The sequence below is a fragment of the Pristis pectinata genome, chromosome 5 (assembly GCF_009764475.1).
Source record: "Pristis pectinata isolate sPriPec2 chromosome 5, sPriPec2.1.pri, whole genome shotgun sequence".
In the NCBI taxonomy this organism is placed as follows: domain Eukaryota; kingdom Metazoa; phylum Chordata; class Chondrichthyes; order Rhinopristiformes; family Pristidae; genus Pristis; species Pristis pectinata.
Window position 1 is genome coordinate 94191287 of NC_067409.1, and position 17345 is coordinate 94208631.

The following is a 17345-nucleotide window of genomic DNA, read 5'->3' on the forward strand; positions in this document are numbered from 1 at the left end:
TATGGATAACCAGAACCTTAACAATATCACAAAATATTCTTTTGCAGCTCATCAGTTCATGCCTTTTAGAAGGAAAGATCAGCCCCATGGAATGTCGAGGCCTATTGACTGGTTTATAGTTGAAGGATGTGAAATTGAAAGGAGAGCTGATACAGCTTCTCAGCACATATTTCTACCAAGTTCATAATGAGTAGTCTTGTACTCATATATTGATTGGTCAAAATCACCTTGGCAAGGACCAATTGGAACTTTCTTTGTATAGGTTCTTCTTGGTTAATAGCCAAGGACATTGCTGGTGCAGATGCTTTATAATTGCCGTGACTGTACGGATTCATGAAGCATACCATTGAAATCTACTATGTCCTCCCCTTTCCAGGAGAAATTATATGAGATGTTGTTTAGATTTACATAACATTGTTGTACAATGCAGCATGATGACATGTAATTTGTATCTTGATCCCTTCACTGATGATGCATAGAGAACTCATTTGGGTCTTAATCATTTGTCAATGCTAGACTTAATCATCATGTCAGTTAGACTCCAACAAAGATTTGACAGGAAAATGAGAGTGAAAGTGAGAAGCATCAGAGATCTCATATTAATGGTATCATAGTAAAGGTAACTGTTTCCACATCGTAATTTTTTCCTAGAGCATGGATCACCAACTTGTTATAGATCTTGTCAATAGAAATAGGAATCTGGGAAGATAACAGGCACAAAGGCATATAACAGGCACAGAGAGATGAAGAACAGGCATAGACAGTGGTAAAAAAGGAAGGAGAAATGTATAAAATGTACAGAGGAATGGAGAACAGACATGGTGGGATGTACAAAAGGTACAGTGAGGTGCCTGATATTCTGGAGAGTTGCAGAACAGATGCTGAGAAATGTATAGCATGGAGAGATGTTTAACAGATATTGAGAGATCTATAACAGGCACAGACAGAAATAGAATGGGCATGGAGAGAAATAGAACAGGCAATGTTAGATGTATAATAGCCCTGGAGAGATATAGAAGAGGAACAGAGAGAAGTATATTATGTAAACAGGCATGAAGAGACGTATGGTCATCACTATGACACCAGATAGTTGGTAACTTAATCTAAAAAATGCACTATTAAATATAAGGATTTAGTGAGAGAGTGTAAGAGAGAGTGAGGGTGTGTGTGTGTGTGTGTGTGTGTGTGTGTGTGTGTGTGTGTGTGTGTTGTCGTGTGTGTGAGAGAGAGAGAGAGAATATTTCTTCCTCCTCTATCTGCCCCAAAACAGGCAAACTGGATTAGTTTATTCAGTATTAACCATGTTATAATATTTCCATAGGTACAATGTTTTGAAGGAGTGCACAACCATGACTACATCAGTCATATATATTACATTAAGCAGGCATGATTAGATGTAGAACTAGTACAGATTTAATTTTTTCCGTTTAAGAGTGTGACCCAAAGCTTAGAATTAGCTTCACGTTCATGCATTTGAGAGCTGTGTGATAAGCATGAATATCTTTTTAATAATGGGAAAAAGTCAGATGCTTTTATTTCATACTGTTCATGCTTTCTTATTTATGAGCACCAATGATATTTAAATATTCTGGAAGTGATTCGTCTACAGTCATGATGATTAATGAGAGCAGTGGAAAGGGTTGAGGATGTCTCCACTAGGTTCAAATCTAAGCACTGAAGAAATTTCTTTATGTATCAATACTGACTACAGGCTTCTGATCTTGGACACGGACAGTGCCCACATGTAAAATAGGTAAATAATTTGAGAAAACTTTGGTCATACTTCAGGTGTAAGATTATTCTTGGGCATGAATGTGCTGAAGATAAATCCTTCTCTTTTATCCATCTTAATTTTAAAACATTATTCCAGATGAAAAGGGTCAGAAAGCTTTGAATATTTTCAATGTTACTGGCAGAAAGTAATCCCTGAAAATTAATTAAATCAATACCGTTGCAAACACCTTGGCACAAGTAACACAGGAAATGCAAAACAGTATTAACCCATACCATGCAAAACTCATACCCTGTTTTATTGATCATATCAACAGATTCTGAGCTCAGTTTTATTGGCAACAATGATGGGTTGGAATATCCTGGAAACTTAGCTCATGGTGAAATTATAATACTTTTATTCCAGCACAGATATCTGAGAAAATAATGGGCACTACTAAATTACACTGAATGTTACTCCACATGAACATTTCCTGAGCCATTTGAGCTACTCTGCTGCTACTCTCCCTAAACAGTGGGGTTAGTATGAGGTTATAGAGTAATACAATCATAAAGTAATACAGCACGGAAACAGGCCCTTTGGCTCAACTTGTCCATGCCGTCCAAAATGCCCACCTAAGCTAGTCCCATTTGCCTGTGTTTGGCCCATATCCCTCTAAGCCTTTCCTCTCCATGTACTTGTCCAAGTGTCTTTTAAACGTTACTGTGCCTGCCTCAACCACTTTCTCTGGCAGCTCGTTCCGCACATGTACTGCCTTCTGTATGAAGAAGTTGCCCCTCAGATCTCTTTAAATCTTTCCCCTCTCACCCTAAACCTATGCCCTCTAGTTTTTGATTCCCTTTCCCTCAGAAAAAGACTGAGTGCATGCATCTTATCTATGCCCCTCATGACTTTATGCAATTCTATAAGGTCACCCTCGGTCTCCTAGACTTCAAGGAAATAAGTCCTTGCCTGCCAACCTCTCCCTATAACTCAGGCCCTCAGATCTTGGCAACAGTCTCCTAAATCTTCTTTTTGCTCTTTCCAGTTTAATGACATCTTTCCTATAACAGTTGTAACCAGAACTGTACCTAATACTCCTTATTAATGTCTTGTACATGCAACATAATGCCCCAGCTCCTATACTCAGTGCACTGACTGATGAAGGCCAGCATGCCAAATGCCTTCTTCACTACTCTGTCTATCTGTGACATCACTTCCAGGGAACCATGTATTTGTACTCTTAAGTCCCTCTGTTCTTAATTATGATAGTTCCGCTCCATTCAAATAAATGGTGAATGCAAATCCCTGAAGTTACTTGTGACCATTATGCCATCCGTTAGACTGAAAAATAAAGGCAGTCTAGACAAATGCCAAACTCTGCTGTTTGCAAATAGCTAGAAATTAAGGCTCGGAGGCTGTAGGTCTGGATCTGAGGTGAGATCAGAAGCAGGGAGTACAAGCTAGCAACTGGAGGATGGGAAAGCCAACCAGAAGTGTAGGACAGGAGAATGGATAGCTACCTGATGTAAACCTAGAGTTTGGAAAGAAGAATGGGCTTGGAGTTTGGATTTAAAATAAGATGCCAGAATTTATGGGCAGGATTGGAAGTATGAAAGTTGTAAATGCTAAACAACAAGAAAAGAACATTAATATTAGTTAAAATGAAGAGAAAACAAGCCACCTGCATTCCTTTATCCTTCTTATCCCATTCGGGTCAGGGAATCCCTTTCAAATGAATGGGGCTACCACTTTACGTATGCCAGCCAGGATCCAGTGGCAGAGCAAGAGGTCAATTATGCCACCCTCCAATCTGCAGGAAAGGTAAGTGTGAAAGAAAGTACAAACCCAACATCAGCCACTGTGTGTTGGCATTTGGGTTTTGAGGAATAGGCTTTCTGAGAGACTCAAAACTAACTCAGCCATCCAAGTTACAAATAAAATGATTTATAACAAAATACTGAAAAACCTTTAGTTGACCTATGATGAATACTTCACTGCTTGTTTTCTTCCAAACTGTTGACAAACAGGAAATACATTTTGACAAAATGCCTATTTTATGAGTGGGTCCATATGTATAGCTATTTTTATTGTTTACCGTTATGGTAGCTGGCATATTTCTGGCTGAAAATCTGGCCACTCTTGCTTCCCTCTATATCAAAGCTATAACAGGCAAATTACTGCTTAAAATGCAGGCATTTTATTTTCAAATTCTTATCTAAGATAGCATCTAAAATGCATAAAATTAGAAGAGAAAACTATTTATTGTGACTGGTTTCCAGAGCAAGATGGACTTTATCCCAACCTAAAAGACCTGAAGCTTGTAGTGCAGCAGTATAACCACTTTATCTTCCAAAACTCAGTTAATATTAAAGAGATCAAGTTATCGGCTGCCAATACTTCCTTTAAATTGAAACCTGCCATAATATGTAAACAATTCTGTATGCATTATTTATGGAAACAGCTGTCATCCTAAACTAAATGGATTTTTCAAATTTCTGCTATAAATTGTCTTATTTGAAACTTGAATGGTTGAGTCAGTTTTGAAACTTTCAGAAAGACTTATTCCACGTGAACTGAGATATTTGGTTAATATTTCATTTCACACTTGCTATTCTTGATACATAACATGTTTGTTATTTTTTGGCTACAACCTATTTTTAACTGCTTTAGCAGCTATTTGCTTCAGTACTAGGCCCCAGTAGTTGCACTTTAAATGCCCGAATCTCAAAAGATCTGAATGATTATTCCCATAAAATAAATCTGATAAAAGGTCACCTACCTAAAACATTAATTCTGTTTCATTCTCCACACAGATGACCATCTGATCTTCTGAGTATTTTCAGCATTTTCGGTTATTCTTTCAGATTTTCCATATCTGCAATTTTTGCTTTTGCCTGATAGAATAATTCTTCAGTTATAACAATCATTGGCTTTTGGATGTTTTTCTTCTAATTGGATGTTGTAGAACCTAAGATGTGTTCCAGTTACTAATTGGGGAAATTTTGAACAGGACTGCAAGGAGAACTATTAGCACTTACAACCTGCTCAGGCTCAGGAAACCAGTTATTGTTGTTTATTATTACTGACATTGAAAGAAATCTGACATACAATTATCTAAGTATTTGAAGATTGCAAGCTGTTTTCCAGTGCATTCTTGCATCAAAAATTTTAATAACTGATATCATTTTATGTGGTTTTCTACACTTCATTTGCTAATTAACATGCTCTGTGTGTGATTGCTGCTGTCTAACCAACCAACAGGATGTGAAGTTCAAGTGAGCCAAGTCAAACTATATTTATAATTCCCTTATGCAGATGAAAATTCCTGAAGGTAAGGTGTTTGCATTTTGAAACTTAACTGAGCACTGACAGCACACAGTTACTGAGGAGATGAGTGTGTTCTCAGTGACAGTCAGACCTGTTGAGACAGTCAGCAGTCTTATATCTTGCTTGTACAATCTAGCCACACTTCAAGTTTCCCAATAAATCAACAGCCAGATATTTACCATTCAATTTAAGGAATTACCTTTGGCAACTTGTATTATGCCACATGTTTAGCAAAATTTAAACAGTCCATTCCATTTAAGCCGTTGGCTTGTAAGATGATAACTTTCCTTCTGAAGCAGATGTCGAAATTCCAGAAAAACAAGCAAATATTCTTCTTGCATTCATTTTTCCTTCCTGTTAATCAAATCATCATGGTAATTCATTTACAGCTTTGACTGCTAAAGGGCTTTGACAACTTTCAAAACATACTCCTTTCTTGATTCACATGACAGCTGCAAAATTGTTTCCTATCAGTTTCTAAATGATTACTTTGAAAAATAGAATTCCGGAGACGGAATAGAAATTAGATGTGTGATATGGTTTGGCTTATAGTAGACCAGAAATGAATTGAAAATGTAATATTTGACTTTGGCATTGATATGTGTAACTAGTTTCATCACTATCTTAACTTAAGTACCTTTTACTTCAAACAGTTAGTATTTGGAAGCAAATATTAAAATGAGTTTTGTACTTAATATTCATCTATGTTACACTGGAAGAATGAAAAGGATATGTATAATTATACTAAGAAACAGATCATGTTTAAGGTGGTCATCCAACTACAATTAAAATTATTGAGATGTGAAGCATGTTATTGCAGGTTTCTAGTTCACCGTGATGTCAGTGTTATTGGAAGGGATAGTCACCTTATCCCTTGGTAGGTATACTGGTGATAGTTTTGGCATTCCAAGAGACTGCAGATGATGGAATCTGGAGTAACAAACAATTTCATGGAGAAACTCAATGGGTCGAGCAGCATTTGTGGGAGGAAAATAATTGCTGATGTTTCAGTCGAACCCCTGCATCAGGACTCATCAGTCTTGGAATTATTTTCTTATGGGTGGACCTTTCCCCTTTACCTCAAACTCTACATGCATGATTTATTGGTAAATGTAGACTGTACTGTGCATTGGTGTCAATTAAACTAAACTTCAGAAGTGTAGTACAAGACACATTTGCCTAGCACATGCAACTTGCCAAATTTCTACCATTTAGGGTAGTGAAACCTTTGGGATACCTCAGGTTCTGGATGCTAAGATCAGTAACAGACTAAGTCATGTAACAGAGTTGTTATACCATTATCTGTGGAGCATTTCATACATCTTCCATAATCCTCGTCCTGATCTTACATTATCTACCATTATTTGTTCACTGGTCCAAAGACTTGCTTGCCTCATTCATCTTTTGTCTATGTATGTCCTACATTGTACCTCCTGCGCAGTGCTGTGCTTTCCATTTTGCTTCTGATATTTGATTCTAGTACATGAAAGCTCTATGACAGTTTTGAGATGGCTAAATTGGGTGCATTGGTCGGTGTGGGCTAGGTGGTTCAAAGGGCCTTTTCCATGTTGTATGACTCCATAACTCTTATATTTATGTTGTCTATCTGCTCATATTTACAAGAAAGATTGTAGGATAGATTGATTTCTTTATCTACAGAGATGCACCACAGTGAAAGCAAAATATATGTTATGTTTATGACCTTCTGTACCAACCACCTTAAAGAGCTGGTCTGGATTTGAGCATATTCCACAAGCTATTCATGTCAGCAGTTTTGGCGGAATTAGAATGTTAATCACAAAATGGAGATCTTACTACAAGACCCAAACTTAGCAAATCTTCTCTCACATCCAACACTTTCGTCACAGGAAGGCACTGAGTCAAGAGGAATTTTCACCAAGGGAAGAAGAGGAAGCCTCCAGCTGATTAATTGTAACCTCTGCCCTTCCAAGATATTCTTTCAGGAAGCTGGTGAGGGGGATGGGATAGGGTCAGCTGAATGGTTGGATGGAAGGATACCAATAAATTTAAAAGTATGTGAAAGAAAATATATTAAGGTATTTTCTGCAATTTTTGACACATGATTAGAATCAACATACGTTTCATTGAAAACAAAACAGAAAATGCTAGAAATACTCAGAAGGTCAGGTAACATCTGTGGAAAGAGAAACACAGTTAACATTTCAGGTCAAAGACCCTACATTTTGTTTCATTTTCACACAGACAGGGCAAAACAAATTTCCATAATTGCTGTTTTTTGTCTGAGATTCCAGCATCGGCAGTCTCTTGTGCCTGCAGTTATATTGCGGTGGATGAGTTCAAATGGTCTTCAGATATCAAAGGATAGGGAGATATTTGACAGAGGGTCTTAATATCAGATGGGATTATGATAAAGTAAACAAAAAAGAAATTATTTTTTGGCTGATGTGTTGGCAACAGGAGACAAATTTAATTGTCAAATTAATCAGTGATAGATGAGAATTTATTTTACAAAACAAATTGTCATGAACCTGGAATGCAGTACCTGAAAGCATGATGAAAGCAAAGTCTAATGTTCATTTCCAATGCTTTAGAGAAAGGGACTGGGGTGAATTGGAAAGCTCCATCAGAGAATCTGCACAAATATGAAATATATTCTTCCCTTCAGCAATCCATGATTTTTTAAAACAGAACTTTGGATGTTTTTTGATACTTATTCTTGTTGCAGAAAATGTAAAAGAAAATTATAGCTGGCTCATGAGATAAGCTGGAGTCCTAACTGGAGCATAGTTAGGACTCCAATTTATCTTTTTTTTGTACTATCACTAAATGTGTACACAAATATATATTTTAATCTAGAGTAGCAAAGGTTTCATTATTACAAGAAAAGGTGTGGTGCCTTAAGATATTGCCATTATAAAGACTTTCATTGGAAAACACACTTTGCCTGTGATGATACTAATACATCCAGCCTTGCTGCTGAGTGGAATAATAAAAAATAAAGGTGATGGATAGAAGGGCATTAGGTTAATCTGGTCCAAATAAGTACCATTTCAGATTAATGCCACTATATTCTTTTCCTTTGAGTTTTATTTTCCATATACTACTTCTAAGAGCCTCAACTCATCAATTATGTTTTGAGAATGAAAAAGCAGGGACGATTCTGCTGGAGGTGGCAGGACAGTTAGTGTAAAGACGGCAGAGCTTACTGTGTTGCCCCTTTGTTTGTTAAACCAGAGACAAGCATTCAGATTGTTCAAAGACAAATTGAAAAATATGTTTTCAATGAATGACAGGACAGCGGTCTACTGCCTATGTTCCTAGGTTAAAAATCCCAGGGCTTTGGCAAACAGTGCTACTTCAATTCCTTCAGCAATGATTATGGTTGGCAGAGTAAAGGAGCAAGAAATGTTTGCAAGACACATCTCAAGGATGAGATGTGCTCCGGAAAGTGTCTTTCTTTCTCTCTAATTCATTCCATTCGTATTCTAAATTAATTCCTGAATATGCAAATTCAAAAGCTTCTTAAATCAAAAGCCAAGTATTGCAAATGCTGAAGATCTGACATAAAACATCAGGTCAGAGAATTCATGTTGGTGATCTTTCACTGAAATTCCAATTTTGATGAAATGTTAATGACCTGAAATGTTGATTGTCTTTCTCACACTACCCACACAAAAAGTGCTGGAGGAACTCAGCAGGTCAGGCAGCATCTATAGAGGGAAATAAACAGTTAGCATGAAGGAACCAGTGTTTCTTTCTCCAATGGTTCTGCTCAACCAGTTGCATTGCTTCTGATCAAATGTACAAATACTTATCTTATTCTTCTGATAACATATTTGATGAGGGAATCCCAGTGGGAGGATTGTACAAAAACAGAAAGTGGACTTTGTGGCAGTTGATTTTTTATAACATTGGAGAAATTAAATAGAGGACCATCCTGATCAGTCCAATGACAATTCATATTTCTTTGTAGATAGATGCATAACTAATGACCATAACAAATAGGTAATACTAACTAGTATTCTAAATACTGCCTGTTATTTAAAGTTAAATCTTATGACATAGTTAAATTTGTCTTTCATATTTCTCGTCAGTTTGCATGTTGATTTTGAATCAAGCTCTAAAAAACATGGAAGTTAAACTATATTAGCTCCACATTGATTGAATTTCATATACTTTGTACTAAAGGTACAACTTATAATCTACTGGAGGAACTCAGCAGGTCGAGCAGCATCTGTGGGGGAAAGGAATTGTAAACGTTTCGGGTCACAACCCTGCATCAGGTAAAGAGGAAGATTGTCAAAGGATACAGCAGGATATAGATCCATTGAGAAATGGCAAATGGAGTTTAATCTGGAGAAACGTGAGGTGTTGCATTTTGGGTGGCTCACCAGAATGTTGCCTAGATTAAAGAGCATTAGCTATGGGAGAGGTTGGTCAAACTTGGATTGTATTCCCTGGAGCATCAGAGGTGGAGGTGTGACTTGATAGAAGTTTATAACATTATAAGAGGCATAGATTGGGTGGATAGTCAGAGCTTTTTTCCCAATGTGCAAGACCAAATACTGAAGGGCATAGGTGTAAGGTGAGAAGGGAACATTTAAAGGAGATCTATGAGGCAAGTTTTTTACCTAGAGAATATTATAGATGCCTGAAATGTGCTGCCAGGGTAGGTGGTGGAAGCAGATATGACGGCAACGTTTAAGAGGTATGTAGAGTGGCACATGAACAGACAGTGGATGGAGGGATATTGACCAAATGCAGGCAGATGAGATCAGTTTAAATTGGTATTATGGTTGGCATAGCCATCATGGGCTGAAGGACCTGTTCCTGTGTTGTACTGCTCTATGCAGTATGTTCAGACCTACAGGGCAAGAGATCCTGAATAATGATTGCTTCAGACAAGTCACAAAAGAAAATAAACATGAAGGAGCTTATGGATCTCATTTATCTCATTCTTCCATTCATGATATGATTTTTGTTCTGAGGCATTCAATGTGAATGAATATGATTGTTGCTTTGGGAATACCAGTGGATTTGATTATTTACAAGTTTATTCCTCAGAGGAAGAAAAATACATCTGCACTGTTATGGTGGATCAGAATTATAAGAGCTATTCTAAATAATGAAACTTTGCATGTGAAGTTGAATTTAAAATGATTTGCATCACAAAAGTCTTTGATTTTTGATTACAAGATACCTTAATGCATTAAATCTTCTTTTCACAAGTCGGTGTCTCAGTATTTCACTAACCATTCCAATTTGTCAGAGAGGAGCATATTCTTTGAACTGTCAAAATGCCATGAATCTCTCACTTTACCAGTCTCTTGTTTCTCTTGAATCAACGCTGTCTTTCACAAGTGCTAAAAATCATTCTTTTTATGTTCCACAGACCATCTGAGCAGCAGGCCCGTACATCTAGCATTCAAAGCAGTCATGCAATGATAAAAAGGGAGAGTCTTCTATTGAGATCCATGTTGGATATGGACAATTCCTGAGGGAAGGCTGTGGCAGAGCCTTCCACTCAGTGGAGAAGCAGCTGCCAGTCTTCTGTGCTGTTGGTGGGATTCCTCATTCAACAGTACAGAGCAAACCTGGGAAGTCAGCCCACTAAAACTATGTCCAGTCAACCTGGTGCATACTCAACAAGTAGATTATAGTCAAGGAGAGAAATTGGCTGCCAAGAGAAAGATAAGTGCAATGAAAAGCAGCAGGAAATCATTAGGAATTGTACATCACCAGCTACGTAAATTCGCATTCAGATAATGGATGTGTGTGCATTGAATAATGCTGCAGTAATCTGTCTTTCACAGCTCTCTGCAAAATGACAAAGATGATCCATGGTTATGTTGGAATTACCTTTTCTCAGAAAATGATTTGAAAATTATGAATACAGATACGACTCAGCAGCAATTACTTAAGTGGTGTTGGTATAGATTATCTTAAGGATCTTGCAACTATATTCAGTAATACATTCTTCCATCAAGTAAATGAAAATATATTAAAAAAATGTGGCAGCTCCAAGTTTAAGTTCTTCCATCAATTTGATATCCAGGCTTCTATTTTTACAAGGGGCATCACAGTCAAGTTTGATGACTTTGTGTCCTGTACAAACATTTTGATATTTTTGATACAATTGGTGGAAAATAGGCACTTATTATGTGTTACTTGCTAAGCTTGCATCAGCTGTGGTTCAGTGGGGAGAGCCATTGCTTTTGAATCATAGGGAGATGGGTTCAAATTCCAGTCCAGAGATCCTAGGCAATGTTCCAATGGAGCATTGCCAAACTGTTGGGGGTTTCACCTTTCAGTTGAGATGTTGCAGCAAAGCTCAATGAGTTCTCTCAGGTGGATGTAAAAATACCACAAAACCATTTCAGTTATTTCCACTTTCCTGGCCAACACTTATCTCTCAATCAACGTCACTAGAACAGAGCTTTGATCATAGCACATTGTTGTTTGTGGGAATTTGCTATGTGCAATTTGACTGATGTATTTTCTGCTCTACAACAAGGATTATACTTCAAATGCAGTTCATTTGGCATTAATCACTTTGGATGTCTTGACAGGGATGGAAAGGATTCCATATAAACATTGTCTTTATTTTCTAACCAGGACAGCCACAGAGCAATCTCTGAGACCTCGGAGATGATTGATTATTTTTTACACAGTTGATATCAATTAGAAAAGGACTGAATGAATTCAGCTAAAGCCAAACCAGATTTTATTTAGATAACCTTTGGACTTTAAATTTAGATTTCTGACTTGGCAGGTAGCAGATTGATGGTTGCAGATACACATTATTTTTCATTAATTGGGTGCTATGCCTTAGAGTGATGGATTGTAGGTGTGCGTTCATGATTATCTGCATACTGCATTCCTAGACTCTGGAGAACCATTGCAAAATACAACCGAATAGAGCCATTCCTTCTCTAATGAAGGGAAGGAAAATGTGAGGAATACTTAGCCCAAGCTTGTTTTCTTTTCCAAATGTTTTGGTACCCTGTGTTGGGAGCAGGACATTTTCAATTGCTTTATACACAGTTGGTGAAGATAGTTAGTGAGAAGATACAGAAAAACTGAGAATGAAAACCATTCAGAGAAAATACAATTTTATGAGAGAACTGTTTTTATTATGTTACACACATTATGGAAGAAACTAACCCTATTTCAAGTACAGAATAAATAAAAAAAATGTTAGTAGTAAGATGAATAGCCATTTATCTTAACCCAGTGTATGCAGCAGAGACCACAGATAGTATTAAGAAGTAAAAGGCAGCAGGAGAAGCATGTTTACAGGGGCAATATAGATTTTATATTTCACCAGTGTACAAAAGCAGGCGTTATAAAGGTCACTGGACTGTTATGTCATTAATGTCCTTCAAAGAAGGAAATCTGCCATCCCCCTGACTAAGTACCATCCAGGAAAAAGCATCGCAAACGTTTATTCCTTGCACCACCAGTGCATAGTGGCTGCACTGCATACAATTTATAAATGCACTGCTGTTACTCACCTAGGCAACTCATTAACCTGTGACCTCTCCCACTTACCCATCTAATTCACACCCGATCCTGATTTGGAAAGTTATCATGAATCATTGTCACTAGGTCTAATTCCTCATCTTCCTCCCCAACAGCATTTTAGGAATACCTTCACTAGAAGGTCTGCAGAAATTCAATATGGTGGTTAACCATCATCTTCTCAAGAACAATTAAGAATAGAAAAATTCTAGCCAGTGAGGCCCAGATCTAAAAAAAGATAACTAACTTTTCATTTTCTTTAACTGTGTCACTTGTAAAAGTCATTGCCAACTCCTGATATGTGATTTAGTGTAGCAACTAAATTGTTTCAATGTAAACCTTTTAAGTTGTTTTTGTGTCACTCTTAACCAATTATGGTGACACAAGAGGCAATACAAGTATATTGTGCTGGTTAGGAAATTCAGTAAATGTACTTAAACCTTGGTACGACAGAGCTACAAACCAAAATGTATGACAGAATTTCTTTGAGATGATTAAAACAACTTCACAACAGGGATTATCCAACTGATATTCTAAATAAAATACTGTGTGAAAATCAGGAGAGATGAAATGAAACTCATGGAAACATAGGCTAAATAAATAAATAATCTTAAATTCAGAGAATTGCAAGATAAATTTGAAATTAAAAAGATTTAAATTGCACACAGTGTTTTTCATAGCTTCACAAGTTTGAAATTGTTTTACAGCCAATGAAGTACTTTTGAAATGCAGTTACTGTTGTAGCAGTGGATGCTAGTCTACACATATGTATTTGTATGAAATGTTCTCCTCTGTTAGCTTAAACATCAGAATGGCCTCTTTAAAATAACTAATTTAAATTCCTATTTACATGATGGAGAAAGAACTAAACAAGGAAATGTTAGCTGTCTTGTTATCATTCATCAGTGAAAAGAAGTTTACACTGTTAGTGTGTATAACACTTACCTCTGGGTCTTGGTCTGAATCCAGCTAGGTTATAATGAACATCTGTCTGGCAATGTAAAAAATATTATTAGTTTGGGCAGTCTTGAGTTGGTCCCTGATGGGAATGAGACAGGGCACAAATTTTATCAACAGTTCACATTAATTTAGCATTCAATTCACTGCCTGACTTTGAGAGGTTCGGACAATGGCTTGCATGAGAAACGTAATTGTTACAATGGCACAATAATGGTTATAATTCAGAGATTTGGAGACTGAAGGTCAAAATGGATAGTTGAGCTTTTCCCCACAACCAAACCAAACTAGCTTCAGAACTAACAACAATTGAATATAGGGAGAAATCCCTCATTCTCCAATCCCTGAGAGAAAATACTTCAACTCATTTCTGTATTAAATAGCCGGCTCTTCATTTTTAAACAGTGACACCCGCCCCCACCCCCATTCTAATTTATGTAAGTTGAATGTGGTTTTAAATGAATTCATTATTTTTATTTGCTTTAGAAATATATTTTTAAGTTACTTAAATTCTTTTCACCTGTTCCTCAATATCTCTTCAGAAGAAGTCAGAAAGGTCTTTAACAGATTTCTGGAATGGTCACAGCAGTGAGCCCAAGTGGAACTTGGGAAATGTGTAGCTGCAAAAGGTAAGTGCAACAGCAGGCATTCCATGGGAGGTGTGGGCCAGGTCCAGCACCATCTGGATTATTGCACTTCACTGTTTATTCCCATTCTCAATGGAAGGGATATTGGAAGGAACTATGGAGAGGGATGTGATGACCAAAGGTGTTTTTTTTTCAATTTAGCATAAAACAGTGATGTTTTAATGAATTATAAACATTTCAATGTGCCCTTATAATTTGGAAAGGCAGAAATAAATTGTTACACTAAGGAAGGCACCGTATCTACTCATTCTGAACTTTTCTATCAGACCTGTGAATATTGCACACATTTGCTAGCAAGCTGTATTGCAGGAGAATGTGGGCACTGCTTAATTTCTTAATTAGATTTGATGTTTTGAAAGTACTATAAATTATGTGATAGAAGTCTTAAAACCAAAATATTTGTTTCACATTGTTGATCTTATGCGAAGCACCACAGGACATAGTAGTAGATGAACAAGTATTCTCATTAAATGAATGGTCCTATTACAATAGTGCCTTTTAATAGCATCTCATTGCAGTTATAATCCTATTGCACTTCAGGAACTTTGGACAACTATTGCTGTCGATTGAAGATAGTTATCATGCCATAATCATACTGCGGTTATTGCTGTTTTAAAGTTAAACAAAAATGAAATTCAGGAGTATAAGATGGATTGCTTTCTGTTAAATTTTGTCCTACTTTTCTTTCCTGCATCGTTTTTACTCTCTCTTTCTTTGAAATCATTCTCTCTATACCTTTTTTTATTTCTCATCCTGTACTGATTTCACATTAATTCTTCCTCTGTCCCCACCATCCCTGTTACTCTTGTAATCCTTCAGTGTCATTGGTTTTGAAGATGGACTGTTGCTTTCATTAAGGTCCCACATGCCCCTTACTGTTCCTGCACCATTATGAGCTTGCATGGAGCAAAAATGCTTTGAGATAAATGTTACAAGATAAAATCTAATAAACATTACATTCCCTCCAATTGTCAGAGTTCTAGACATCAATGAGGTCACCAGGAAGTGAAAGTGATCATGATAGCTTGTAGATAATGAAAGTGTCTGTTATGTCATCCCCATAAATATTGATCTGGACACGACATAACGGATACTTTGTTTTTTGCAAATAATCTGTACATCTGTTCAAATATTTGTGTGCAGCACTGCCCTACTTGTTGGTGTAACACTCACAGCACACTCTTATGTCAAACCTCATTAACAAAAATGAGGCACTTTCAAATTTTCAACCCATAATCTCTCCAGATGGCTGCACCCTTGCTTGTTATTGGATCCATATGGAGCACTGGGTGAAGCTGGAGAGATCAGAAAATATGTATAAATCAGGCTACTAGTTTACAGAATATTATTGTAAATTCCAGTCCTTTTCTGGAACATGGCACAGTTTCAATCAAAAGGAATACAGAAATGTTCAAACACCTGAGATCACTGTTCAACCAAACAATTTTTTTTACAGAATCACAAAAGTGATTTTTAATATTGAACTACAGACAAATCTGTCATAGAACCAGATAATTATACACCAGAGAGGGAGAGATCATTAGCCTTTGCTGGCTCTTTTGCAGAACAATATAATTCATTACATTCCCATATTCTTTCCCCATGTATTCTCATACTATATTTTGTTCAAGTATTTATCCTGTTTTCTGTTAAATGTGACAATTGAATTTGTTTCCAGATCATTACAATCCATCAATTTCATTTTAACCTCCTACACTTTGTGAAGAATTCAATTTATCTCATTTTCTTGACTTAGAATTCCTTTATCTGCAATATATCCAAGGCCATGTTATGCTTTTAAAGTATAAAGTTCAGCTCACATTCTTTGCCTTTGTACTCAGTTTCTCTATTAATAAAGCACAGATCGTATGTGCACTTCAACAGCACCTTCATCTTTCCTGCCACCTTCAAAGGTTTGTGCATGTACACAACCAGGTTTCTTTGTAGCTGAGCCACCTTAAATTTGACCCAGTTAGTTAATATCAGCTCTCCTCATTCTTCCAACCAAACTTCCTCCTTAACTGCATTAAATTTAATCTAAGACTATCTCTTCCCACATCTGTATTTGTATTCTTTATCATTTAAATGTGCAATTCAATTTATTTACATTTTTTGAAATTATGTCCCTGTATACCAAGTTGACATCATCAACATGTATCAATGGCTATGATATTGACAAGTGAGCACCTCCACTCTGTAAATTCCTTCCAGTTTGCAACATTGTTCACCTCCAATCCCTTTTTATCCTTTCCTTGGACAATTTTGTATCCACGCTGCCACTGTGCTTTTATACCTGTTGTCAATGATGATAATTATAAGAACTTACATTTATATTCCAAATTTAGCACAGTAAGACATCTTCAAGGCATTTCTAAAGAGCAGTCTACTTTGGAGGGCATCAATGTCGCTTTCAATTTTTTTCATGTGATTTTATAATGATAGTAATGCATTGTTTCCCCACCAATTAAGTAGAACATAATGGTCAAAACCATTATTAGATGTGCGACTTCAGTCAGTTGTAACCACACTGCAATTTTCTGAACAGGTAGAGTATAAATTAAACACAGCAGGGCACAAATAAGAAAATAGGAACAAGATATGTGGAATAAAAGTAGAAGATGCTTTCATTTCAGTTTTCCAGCATCTGCCATTTTTATTTTGCTTTTTAAACAAGATATTTGTTCCAGTCAGACCACGTTTTTAGAGGAAAGTTTGACAGACTAAATTTGAGGAGCAACTGATTGCACCCATTTGAGGGGTTCATTTCTAAGACGATCTCTTTGACTTCTATATTTTCTTGATGATCCATTTAGTCTGTGATTCCAAATCTTTTTTCCTACCTGGCCCTGCCATACCCAAGCATGGTCCATTTTTATTTTAATCCTCCTAATTGATCCATGTGTTTGACCATATTCTGAGGAATCCTGTACCTTGCTGACACTGTTGTTAATAATGATTCAGGCGCACTTTTGTACTGCCTTTCATTTGAAAGAACATCTCAAGAAACATAACAAAATAAGATGGTGAGGTTTATGCAGGAGGTGAGGTTTTAAAGGATTGAGACCTAGACTTCTTGAAGGCAGAGAGAGAAATGGCAAAGTGAATTAGTTCCACAGTAATATGGTGTATTTGATCAGAAACAGGATTTCACCCTTCTTGGATTGCTAATACTGTCTGTGTAAACTGCAAACATTCAA